Consider the following 12,500-nt stretch of genomic DNA (forward strand, 5'->3'; position numbering starts at 1 on the left):
TGCGTGTGTGAGCTGAGCTGAGCTTACACTGTATATGCGCTATAGGAGAGGGAGTGTGTGTCCGCACGCGTGTGTATATTAGAGTAGCTGAGAGAGAGAGGAGGCTTCACAAAAGCCCTGCCATAAGCCAGCAAAATCAGCTACCCCTATTCCCGCAGTTGCTGCCTGGTCGAAAGTATATCTTGTGCTTCTGGGAAATTCTTTGTGCGGAGCAGAGAGGTTGAAAAAACAGTGGCAGCAGCACTGTTGGCTATCTATGAGCGCACACACAACCACCACAACCTGAGAAGTTCGCGGACACACCGTGGAATGAGTTGAGACTGGACAGAACTGAACTGGACTGCCTACTTTTTCTCGCCGAGGTGCTGGTGGATGTTTACAGAAAAGACATTCGGCCCGTGCCTGGAAGCGCTTCAACTTTAACAACAGAAGCTGGATAGAGTGCTGAGGAGTGCGGGTGGCGTGTAGCGTAGCGTCGTGTCGTGCAGTGTAGTGTGTGTTTACGTCTCTCTGTGTGTGTGTTGCACACGGCTGTAAATGTGGCATCTCTGACAGATGTGGCCTGTTTGGATCTGCTGCTGCAAGGGGGCAGAGAGTAGCTTTGCCTCTCATCTCATCTCATCTCGTGGGTGTGCTGCTGAGCTCACCACAGAGGATGTAGAGACTCCAACTCTCTCTCCTTCAGCCCTTTTTTGAGATTTTTTCCCCCCTTCAATCCACCTCTTTCTCTTTCTCCCTCTCCCTCTCTCTCTATCTCTCTCTCTCTCTGTCTCTCGCGCTCTCATTCTTTCCTCCTATCTATCTCCCTCTCTCGCTGTCGCTCTCTCTGACGCTCTCAATCCCTCTGGCTTGTTTGTCATCTGGTGTGCTGAAGCCCGGAGAGAAGAGCAAGGGAGGACTCTCCAGCTCGTAAAAAAAAGGACTTAGTAGCGTCAAGGCACCCGTCGGGATTCGTGTCTTTTTTTCATTTTATTTTGTTTTGCCTTGTTTTGTTTTGGAGCAACGGGAGCGAAATGTACTCGTGAAGTGGAACAGCTGCTGCTGAATGTTTTGAGAAGGTAAGAAAAGGGGGGGACTAAAGTGTATGACTTGAGTGTGTGCTATTTTCTTTTCTTTTTCCTCGTTCCTCTTCTTCGTCCTCGCCGTCTTCTTTTCTTTCCTTTTTCCTCCACTTTCTTTTTTGGCGAGCAGCGGAAAACTTGCCGTTGGATACGCCACCAGTGGGGACTCGTAAAGGCTGCAGCAGCAGTTCATTATTAATTTACCAGACGCTGATAAGCCCCTTTCCCCTCTCACAGAGCAGAGCAGGGGAGGCAAGCAGGCAGGCAAGGAAAGCAGAGAAAGCAGGGAGGCAGGCAGGCAGGCAGGCAAGGAAAGCACAGAAAGCAGGGAGGCAGGCAGGCAGGCAAGCAGGCAGGCAAGCCAGGCAGGGAGTCAGGCAAGCCAGGCAATGCAGGCAAGCCAGGCAGGGAGTCAGGCAAGCCAGGCAATGCAGGCAGAGAAAGCAGGGAGTCAGGCAAGCCAGGCACGGCAGGCAGAGAAGGCAGGGAGGCAGGCAAGCCAGGCAAGGCAGGCAGAGAAGGCAGACAGGCAGGCAGGCCAGCAGACAGGCAAGGAAAGCAGGCAGCAGGCAGGCAAGCAAGCCAGACAAGGAAGGCAGAGAAGCAGGCAGGCAGACAAGGGAAGCAGGCAGGCAGGCAGGCGGTCAAGGCAGAGAAACTAGGGAGGCAGGCGGGCAAGGCAGACAGGCAAGTCAGACAGGCAAAGCAGGCAGGTAGGCAGACAGAAAAGGTAGGCAGACAGGCAGACTGAGAATAGAACTGAGCAGACAAGCAAGGCCGGCAGGCAGGCAAAGAAGGCAGACGGACAGAGAAACCAGGCAAACAGGCGGTCAGGCAAGAGCAGCCCGTGAAGGCAAAGCAGGCCAGCGTACCGCACTGGAACTCTACTCTACTCTACTGTACTGAACTGAACTGGCGGCGGCTGTTGCCACAGCTGTGACGCGTTTCATGCTGTATTCAAATGCAGAAACGGACAACAGCACACAGAGTGTGTGTGTCTCGGTGTGTGTTTTTGGCAAGTGTTTGTGTGACGATATGACTCTGTATGCATGTGTGTTATTGGCAAGCGTGATGCAGTGGCGGTTGGTTTCTGTGTGTGTGTGTGTGTGCGTAGGACAGAATGACTGTGTGTGTGTGTGTTCTTGGCAAGGAGAATGCAGTGATGTGTGTGTGCCGGTTGCTGGACACTGCTATAAATAAAGCCGAACATGCTGTCATGTTCTCCACGCTCTCGAGTCCACACACACACACACACACACACACACACACACACACACACACACACACACACACACACACACACACACACACACACACACACACACACACACACACACACACACACACACACACACACACACACACACACTTTGATGTTCTCCCCACTCTTGAGGCAAAACACACACAGCCATTCACAACATACATACTGTACACATCAACTCTTCTCTTCTCTTTCTCTCTCCTTCTCCCCTTCTCTCTCTGTCTCTCTCTCTGTCTCTGTCTCTCTCTCTGACAGATTTGTTCTGGTCAGCGTGTCTTGCTGTGTGGGCCAAAGGCTTGTTGCTCAGGGCTCAATGAGGCTTTTCACCCAGAACATAAACTACTCTGAGACGTGTGTGCGCGTGTGTGCGCGTGTGTGTGCGCGTGTGTGTGTGTGTGTGTGCGTGTGTGTGTGTGTGTGTGTGTGTGTGTGTGTGTGTGTGTGTGTGTGTGCGTGTGTTTGTGTGTGTGTATACATATGCAGATGAAGATGCATGTACGTAAATGGGTGTTAATACTGTATGTGTGTTTGACTGCGTGTGAATGTGCTGAACACGGGTAGTCATCGGGTAGGCAGGGAGGAAAAAAACCTTCTGAATGGAATGAGACCGGTGTGCATTTCTCCCCTGGGTGTGGAGAGGGAGGCCGGACATCGCAACAGTTTGAGTGTGTGTTCCTGTGACTCAGAGTGTGTGTGTGTGTGTGTGTGTGTGTGTGTGTGTGTGTGTGTGTGTGTGTTTCTGTTACTGTGTGTGTGTGTGTGTGTGTGTTTGTGCGTGTATGTTCCTGTTACGATGTGTGTGTGTGTTTGTGTGTGTGTGTGCATGTTCCTGTTACTGTGTGTGTGTGTGTGTGTGTGTGTGTGTGTGTGTGTGTGTGTGTGTGTGTGTGTGTGTGTGTGTGAGAGAGAGAGTGCGTGCCTGCTGGCAGCTTGTTTGCACTCTTGCTCAGCCAGTTCGAGCTGAGATAATTGATTATATCTGGATTTCGCTCTCTCAGTTTTTTTTTCCTTTTCTCCATCTCTCACTCTTTTCCCTTCTATCTGGCTGTGTTTTCCTTTGCTTTTATTCCGTGTTTCTGTGTGTGTTTGAGTACGAGAGTTTGACCTAAATGTGCAGTCAGTGTTTGCGTTTTTTTTTGTTGCTCTCTCTCTCCTGGGAACTGTGTTTACATACAGGGTGCAGAGTGTGTTTTTGTGGAAAAAAGGGGCAAATTTGCAGTGGCCTGTGATCAGGACTGTGTGTGTGTGTGTGTGCACGTGTGTGTGTGTGCATGTACGGTGAGATGGGACCAGGACAGGGAGGGTCCTGTGACCGGTCTTATTCTAATTCGGTAATTTATCACTGTTCGTGCAGTCTGATTGGCTGTTTATGGGAGCCGATCAGCATATCCACGCTCGTAATTGGGGTTTCCGCGGCAACCCAGCACCCCTCTCAATGATTGTTTCCAAGATTCTGTAGAGTGTCTGACCACCCTCCCCAGTGTTCCGAACCCTCAACCGCCACTCAGTGACAGCTGGCTGTGATTGACAGTCGTAGTCCCGCCTCCAAGCTTAGCATGTGAAAAGCAGCATAGGAGATGAATAAAAAAAGAGCTCATTGCCCTACATGGGACTGAAGGAGGGAAATCCCAACACCACCACCAACTCATCCCTGCAGGATTAACAAATGTAATGCAATGCAACGCCACTGAATCTAACCACCCTGGCAACAACGCCATGGCCGGATAGGCTAGTGTGTGTGTGTGTGTGTGTGTGTGTGTGTGTGTGTGTGTGTGTGGTGGCTTACTTGTAATGTAAGACAAGCCACTGGATCAGAACCTCCTCGGCTGTGGGTGGATAGCCTAGTGTGTCTGTGTGTGTGTGTGTGACTGTATTTTTGTATTTGTGTGTGTGGTTGTGGATATGTAAAGTGGGGATGGAGGAAATACAAAATAGAAGACTAAAGCTCTGTGTGCTATGATGGCAAAACATTGGCATTCCCCCATGACTATCCCCACGCCCCGAGCAGTTTGCGGAAACGATAACAAAAACAACAAAAAGTCGTCATTACACAAGAGCATGGGCTATTATTCTTTTCTTTGACATAATCCCCAATGGTTACATGCCATCTGCATTACACCCACAATATGTCAAAGCGGATTGAAGTTCATGACACGTTGTGACTTTCCATTATTATCGGTGGCTCCCTGAAGAATGCATTCTAGAAGCCTGTGGACAATGCACTGTGTTCTAGAACAGTGGTTCCCAACCTTTTTCTTAAGGGACCCATGTTTTTACTATTGTAAGCTTTGGTGACCCAACCCTCTGTTTCCTGCGAAAACTAATTTTAGTTATTTTATTCCTCAATTCGTCTTTGGTCAAATATAGAATAAATGTTTAATGTAGCAGTTACAATTTGTTACTTCTATGCATTTATTAGTTAAATGCTTTGTCTTTTATTCAACATGGGCTATATATATTTAAAATGAAACCCCTTAAAATCAAGAGGGCTCCGCGACCCCCTGTGGATCTTTGGCGACCCATAAGGTGGGTCCCGACCCATAGGTTGGGAACCACTGTTCTAGAACACTCTGGGCCAGAGCCTGCGCTGAGTTATTGTGATTGGTTATTGGTATTTGATGGAGGAACGTATGAGGACACCATTGGCTTGTATTGATTCCACAGCCGAATGCTCAGGACTGGTAATGGTAAATGCTGACCGCAGGCTCTTTCCATTCCCTCATCTACAGCAGATCCTGTATCTTGTGTATCAGGGATAATGGACAACATGTTGCTTTGTGTATCAGAAAATTAATGCACTTTCACCTGGAAATGGCAATAGAAGATAAGTAAACAGTAATGCAGGGCTTCAGTAGTATTCAGGCTCCATGCCTGATTTCAGGCTTGACAGAGTTTGCAAAAATAAAAACATTGATAATAATTAGCCATTAGGTTATTCTTATCTCAGAAAGTGTTACAGGTTCAGGGTTTTCTTCTACTATCAGGCTTGAATAATGGTCATACACAGGCTATTAAATGTTTGAATAATGTGTCAAAATAGGCCTACGTTACGTCACTATCTTGTCGTCGTCGTTAGAGCAGGGGAAAAAGTTCAGGCTCAGGATTTTTTTTCACTATCACCCCTGGTAATGTATATCAGTATTGTTTGTATATCAGAAACTTGATGCACTGCATCAGATTCTGGACGGTTGATGCACTTGCCAGATTGATATTTGATGGCAGTGTGTTGTAACTCCCTGATAAATCACCATTGACAGAGCCATTGTTCCGCTTATGGCATGGTTACTATACTTGCCTTGTATTATGAGGTTGTAATGTTTTAATCCCTAAAGAAGTCGTTTTACAAACGACCTTGTTGTTACTTTCACATGGTTCCTTGTCCATTGTTCGATGCAGTTTGACTGCAGTAAAGGAGGATCTCTGATTTGCCATTTGATAAAGCTGTCACATCATATCAGTTCACTCTGAGTTCATCACAAACCTTTTGGCAGATTGATGCACAAGTCGAAATGCCATTTTTAAAAAACGGTTGCTAGCTATGCAGATGCCGTACATTTCAAATGACATTTCAATGGGACAGCGGCACAATGGGAAAACATAACTAATCCGTGGTATGACACAAATGCTGGGAACATATCTGGGTGTTTCCACATCACACTGTGGTTAAACATGTGTCTCCATTTTTCTTATCGCTTAGGCATGATGGCATGACAACGTGAGAGAGGTTGACATGTACCTCTAGGGACAACAAGGGACACAAAGCGGTGTGCTGTCAGCAGTTTATGGGACTAAAGTGGGGTGGGGGGGGGTACTCATTGCTATGACAGGCATGTGAATGCTACAAAGAGGGTAGAGTGGAGGGTGGGGGTGGGCAGAGAATAGGAGGCAACATTCCTGATACCTGTCAGTCCTGCATGGCTGTCCAGGTGTCTCTGTGTGACACACACACACACACACACACACACACACACACACACACACACACACACACACACACACACACACACACACACACACACACACACACACACACACACACACACACACACACACACACACACACACACACACACACACACACACACACACACACACACACACAATCCAGGAGGCGTTTCCTCAATGACACGGGCACTTAGATGGACAGAGGCAGAATCTCCTGTTGACCTCATGACATCCCTCAGGGATTTTGTGTGTGTGTGTGTGTGTGTGTGTGTGTGTGTGTGTGTGTGTGTGTGTGTGTGTGTGTGTGTGTGTGTGTGTGTGTGTGTGTGTGTGTGTGTGTGTGTGTGTGTGTGTGTGTGTGTGTGTGTGTGTGTGTCTGCCTGTGTGTGTCTGCCTGTGTGTGTGTGTGTCTGCCTGTGTGTGTGTGTGTGTGTGTGTGTCTGCCTGTGTGTGTGTGTGTGTGTGTGTGTGTGTGTGTGTCTGTGTCTGTCTGTGTGTCTATCTGTGTGTCTGTCTGTGTGTCTCTGTATGTCTGTGTACGTCTGTGTCTGCTTGAGGCCATAAGTGTAGCATCTTCCAATATTGATTGACTGCAAACCTCCAACATCCCTCCGTCCACCCGCTCTCCATCCCCTGAGCCTGGTGAGATTAGAAGGGGATTGAAAGTAACTGTGGCCTGTAGGGAGGTTTGTGTTGGGCTGGTGGCGGTTGGCTGTATTTACAGTACACTGCAAGTGATTTTATAATTTCTGTTTACTTTTTCTAGGTGTAGAACCACATCATAGTAGTAATTATGCATTTAGCAAGGTTTTGCATCAGTGTCAGAATATATCAGCTGTCATCTCGAAACCACACACACACATTAGATGTCATCATGAAACCACACACACACACACACACACACACACACACACACACACACACACACACACACACACACACACACACACACACACACACACACACACACACACACACACACACACACAGAGGCACGCTTGTGCACACACAGTGTACTATAGAGCAAATATTGACAAAAACAGAAACTGAAAGTGGCTGTTGTTTTTCTTTTGAAAACTGCCATCCGTGTATGGAAAAAACATGTAGGTGCACACACACACACACACACACACACACACACACACACACACACACAGAACCCTGAAATGCACAAAACGGAAGTGAAAAAGAAAATGGCTATTTAATTGGTCAGCATTCTTTCATATGACACACAGCAGGCGCTCTGTGGTCAGTCAGATGCATCTGGTCATTTGATGCCTGTCATGCCGCCGGACTTTTATTTTGACTCAGTTGTTTTGACAGAGCCGTGTCACACAGACAAATATAGTAGACAACAGTACAGTCTCTCTTGTCCAAACACAGTCCTTACATGCCACAGTGTAGAACAGTACCAGCATTGCGGGCATCTTCATACAGGTAGGTCAAAAAGAAACAAAAAAACATGAAGGGTCAATGAGTATACGTAACTTTGGAGCTAAATCTTTTTGTGGAAAATGATGATGTCTGCTGTTCTTTGGTATTGCACACGGTAATGATCTGTTTAAAGCGGCTCAGCTGGAGTGGATCATTCGCCCAGATGTGTTGGCTAGAATCTAGAGCTATGTGTTTGGGAGTCTGTGTGCCTGTGTGCTTGTTTGTTTGTGCGTGTGTGTGTCTGTCTGTGTGTACGAGAGAGAAAGATCTGCTTGAATGCTTGAGTCTGAGCCTGAATATTTGACTGATTTTAATTAGCTGTTTATTTACTTTGTCTATGTTTATTTTATCAGTCATATTGACAAAATGTTGATTTGCTGAAACAAACCTGAATATGATCAGAATGGCATTGTGCTATGGAATGGAGACCTAAGTTATTCAGTCTTAACGCATATGTGCCAACCATGTGTCCACTTTGTGGTTTTGTGTGACAGAGTGCTGGTCATCCCATTTACCAGTATTGATTTGGGGTATTGACACACTACATAGGGAGAGGAGAGTTGATGGGGCACTGCACTGAGGCCTCATGGGCAGTGCTGCCTTGAGTGCTTTATGTAATTGGCCCCCCCAAAACTATTTGACCCTGTCTGAACCCTGACATCTGACCATCCCTCATGAAACAAAGCCTAAAAATGTCCCTCAGAGGCACCCCCGTCCCGTCACCTGACCCCACCTCTGTCAGTGTCCAGTTTTGGGTTTCCTCTCTGAGTGGGGGAGAGAGAGAGGAGGCCTGTGGGATGTGCTTTCAGCTGGGCCTATGGGTCCATTACTACAACTGGGACCAGAGGAGGCGGCGGAGAGCAAACGGGTCAGATGTTCTGGCGACAGGGAGGGGTGGCAGAATTGGGTCCTCATTACTCTGGAGTTATTCAGAAGGGTGCCCTTTCAGATCGCTTTGTCCTGGGCTCGGACAATACTGTCAGCGGCCCTGGCTGAGACACGATGCTGCTCACGTGCAAGTGAAAACCATACACCATAGCACCTTTTAAATAAGTCATCGTCTCGTGTACGTAACTCCTGTAATGGCCCAATGCAGCACGGCTGTTTGCAATTCCCCCGAAATACAATACAATCTGTCTTTGGTGCCACGGGATCAGTTATTAAGCTGGGGTTTTGTCATTTGTTCCTCGTGATTGCATGTTGTCCAAACTCAGCGCTCAGACCAGGTGGAAACATGCTGTAAGTCATATTGATTGGAGAGTAGGTTTAGTGGAAGGCTGTGATTGTGGGCAGTGCGGTTCGAGAGCAGACAAGAGGAATGGAGTTGAGGAGTTGGTGTGGGGAGGTGAGGAGAGGAGAGGAGATGGATCATGAAGGAATGATGAGGGGAAGAAGAGAACAGCAAGAGGAGAGGATGGATGGGGACAGAGGAGGAGCAGAGAGAGTAGAGAGAGAGAGGTTCCATTGGCCCATTGTTTCCGGGTTCTATTATTGCAAGGGGGAGGTGGGGGAAATCCCCCTTTAGGCAGACCTAGGCAGACCTAAGGACTGTTCTGCTAGGAGTATTATGACACACCCCTTTAGGCAGACCGGAACCTGGTCATGTTAAGTACCCATAGCAACCTATTACATTGGCATATACTTAAAGAATCTCTGGGAGGAGGGTCGTGGAGGGTAGCTGTGGGAAGTCATACAGCACGGGATGAGGGAAGAAGAGAGAAGTAGATGAGAGAAGGGGATGTAGGGGGGTGAGGAGAGGAGATGAAGGGAACAGGGAACAAAAGGGGGGATAGAGAGAGAGGAGAGGAGAGGAGTGGTCAGTAAAGTGGGGAGATGGGCAGATATGGCAAAAGAGTAGAGATGAGAATATCAGGAGAGGGGGAGAGAAGATGATAAAGTGAGGAACAGTGGAGAGGATAAGAAAGAACAGAGGAAGAGCAAGAACAGGAGAAGACGAGAGGAGAGGAGAGGGGAGGGTAGAGGAGGGGTGGCCAAGAAGGAGAGGAAGAGAGAAGAGAAGATGACGATAGGTGCAGAGGAGATAGGGTTTTGGAGAAGCACAGGAGGAGAGCGTAGAGAGTAGCGATGGTCAGAAAGGAGAGGAAGAGAGGAAGAGAGAAGAGAAGATGACGATAGGTGCAGAGGAGATAGGGTTTTGGAGAAGCACAGGAGGAGAGCGTAGAGAGTAGCGATGGTCAGAAAGGAGAGGAAGAGAGAGAGAGAAAAGAGAAGAGAAGAGGAGAGGAGAAGAGAAGAGCAGGAGAGCGGAGAGTAGAATGTACTGTAGTGAGTAGGACAGCTCACGCTGAGCCCACATCCTGGAGGAGGATGCTATAGTCGGGTTCATCACCAGCAACTAACCTCTCTCTCTCTCTCTCTCTCTCTCTCTCTCTCTCTCTCTCTCTCTCTCTCTCTCTCTCTCTCTCTCTCTCTCTCTCTCTCTCTCTCTCTCTCTCTCTCTCTCTCTCGCTCTATGTTGCAGGGGTGAATTTCTCAAAACCAAAGTTGCTTACTACATTAGCGACTTTGTTGTTTTCAATGCATTTTCCCATTGGCAACTACCGAAGTTGCTAACAGGCTAACAACTTCTCTTTTGAGAAACTCACTGCCCTAATTCTGTCTCGTTCTCATTTGCTAGGTCTTCCCTCTGGTTTCTCTCTCCAACTCGATTCTCACTCTGTCTTTTTCTCTCTGGGGAGCATCAACTCTTCTGTCTGTGTGTTTCTCTGTGTTTCTCTCTCTCTCTCTCTCTCTCTCTCTGTCTCTCTCTCGTCATTTGTCATTTTACTGATACTGAGAAGTCACATGAGATACCTTAAGGGTTTGTGTGTGTGTGTGAGCGAGAGAGAGAGAGAGAATGAATGAATGAATGTGTGTCTGAACTGAGAGAAAGGCAGCGAGTGTGTGTCTGAGCTAGAAAGAAAGTGTGTGTGTGTGTGTGTGTGTGTGTGTGTGTGTGTGTGCGTGCGTGCGTGCGTGCGTGCGTGCGTGCGTGCGTGCGTGCGTGCGTGCGTGCGTGTGTGCAAGTTGAGTATGGAGCGAGCGCTGTGCGTTTGGCTAATGATCGGCCCCACTAATGTGGCACTCTCTCTGGCACTCCCGCTCGCCCCTGCCGCCGCTACTCTGGAAACATTTGGAACCTTCCGTGCCTGCTGCTGGCACGGCTCTACCGGGCCTGTCCCGAACCTGGCCATTGACAAATGGATCCAATCAGGGCCAGGAATTAGAGCATGCTTCCCCCGCATATACCACCTAATCATCTCTGCAATACCACTCTTGCCAGTCAACCCCCCCCCCCCCACCACCACCACCACCACCTCAAATATTCCACCAACGTTCCCTCACCACCCCCACCCCACCCCCACCCCACTCTCCCCACACACGCACATACAGTACACACAAACCCTGACATATATTCGCCATGTTCCTTGAATTTGTGTTTTTTGGGTTGTAGAACACCTCTTTCGAGGTTACCTGTCCCCCACCACCACCACCACCACCACCAACCTCCACCTCTAATGTTCTACCAACATTCCCTCTCTGTTCCCCTCCTTACCTCCACATCTGACTTTCCATCTGCATGTTCCCAGAACTTGTGTTTATGGGGTTGTTGCACACCTCAGCTATGTACGCACAACAACGTTTCGCGTGTTCGCTTATCTGACGTGCTTACGGTACGCTTTGATATCGCTGACGGAACATACCATCAGAGTGTTATTCACCGGCCCTGACAGCTATGTGTCAGTCAGTGAAAAAGATACACAGAGTGCCCTGGTGACAAGTGCAATGTTGTCGTTGTTCCAGGGCCGCAGGCACTGTGATACATGATGTTCAATAGAGGCCTCCCCCCGAGGGTTCTTTGTGAATCTTAGGGCCATAGGTTGATGAATGGAGTAATTGACAACAAAAGCTGACTTGACTTGACTTGATTTCTTGTCATCTGCTGACACTCGGATGCTTTGGAGTTGTACGTACGGTATATTCTGGTGGCATTGTGTGAGTGGCTGGATAGATACTGGTGGAAAGCTGCTGATGGTTGACTTAAAGGGACACTGTGTGAGATTTTTAATTGTTTATTTCCAGAATTCATGCTACCCTTTCAATAATGTTGCCTTTTTCATGAATACTTATCACCACCATTAAATTCTAAGTATTCATTATGACTGGAAAAAAATACATTTTTCATACATGAAAAGGGGGATCTTCTCCATGGTCCGCCATTTTGAATTTCCAAAAATAGCAAATTTTAGCTGCAAAAATGACTGTACTTGGACCATACTAGAAAATATTTGTTTATTACTTAGTAAACTTTCATGTAAATATCAAATTTGGCAATAGGCAACCCAGTTTCAATGAGCAGCATAGTTGCAGTACCTTTTTTGACCATTTCCTGCACAGTGTCCCTTTAAACACGGTCAGGCAAAGATCTGCTGAAACAGTCAGATGCTTCAGAGTTTTACGGTACTGTAGTGGGTCAGTGCCAGGATAGATACTGGCAAAAAAGTTGCTGATGGTTGACGTACGGTACCCAACCCTTGCCAAATATCTGCTCCAGAGATCTGCTGAACATCTCGGATGCTTTTGAGTCGTACAGTCGGTTGTTGCCAGGTGAGTGGCTCGATGGATACTGACAAATAAAAAAACAAATGCTGATGTTTGACTTCAGCTTCCAGGCAAAACAACTTGAACTCCGCCACCACCACCACCGTCTTCCCCACACCAACTCCCCTTTACTTGCTCCTGGAGAGCAGTGTTGGTTTTATGCCTCTGTCCAAGTCCATTATGCCCGTTCCCCATTC

The 12,500-nt window shown here is 47.8% G+C and overlaps 1 protein-coding gene across 3 annotated transcripts in view; it reads left to right on the forward strand.

Moving 5' to 3' along the window:
- Positions 1-12,500, forward strand: part of daam1a (dishevelled associated activator of morphogenesis 1a) — a 148,561-nt gene that overhangs the window by 34,139 nt on the left and 101,922 nt on the right. For 2 of the 3 annotated variants that reach the window (XM_063183600.1, XM_063183602.1), the window contains exon 1: positions 1-1,058. This exon is cut by the window's left edge. The exons of the other annotated variant lie outside the window; for it this stretch is intronic. The gene's annotated coding sequence lies outside the window, so the exon portion shown is untranslated. The remainder of the gene's footprint in view (positions 1,059-12,500) is intronic. 3 annotated transcript variants of the gene reach the window in all.

This window comes from Engraulis encrasicolus, chromosome 19 (assembly GCF_034702125.1).
Source record: "Engraulis encrasicolus isolate BLACKSEA-1 chromosome 19, IST_EnEncr_1.0, whole genome shotgun sequence".
Lineage (NCBI taxonomy): Eukaryota > Metazoa > Chordata > Actinopteri > Clupeiformes > Engraulidae > Engraulis > Engraulis encrasicolus.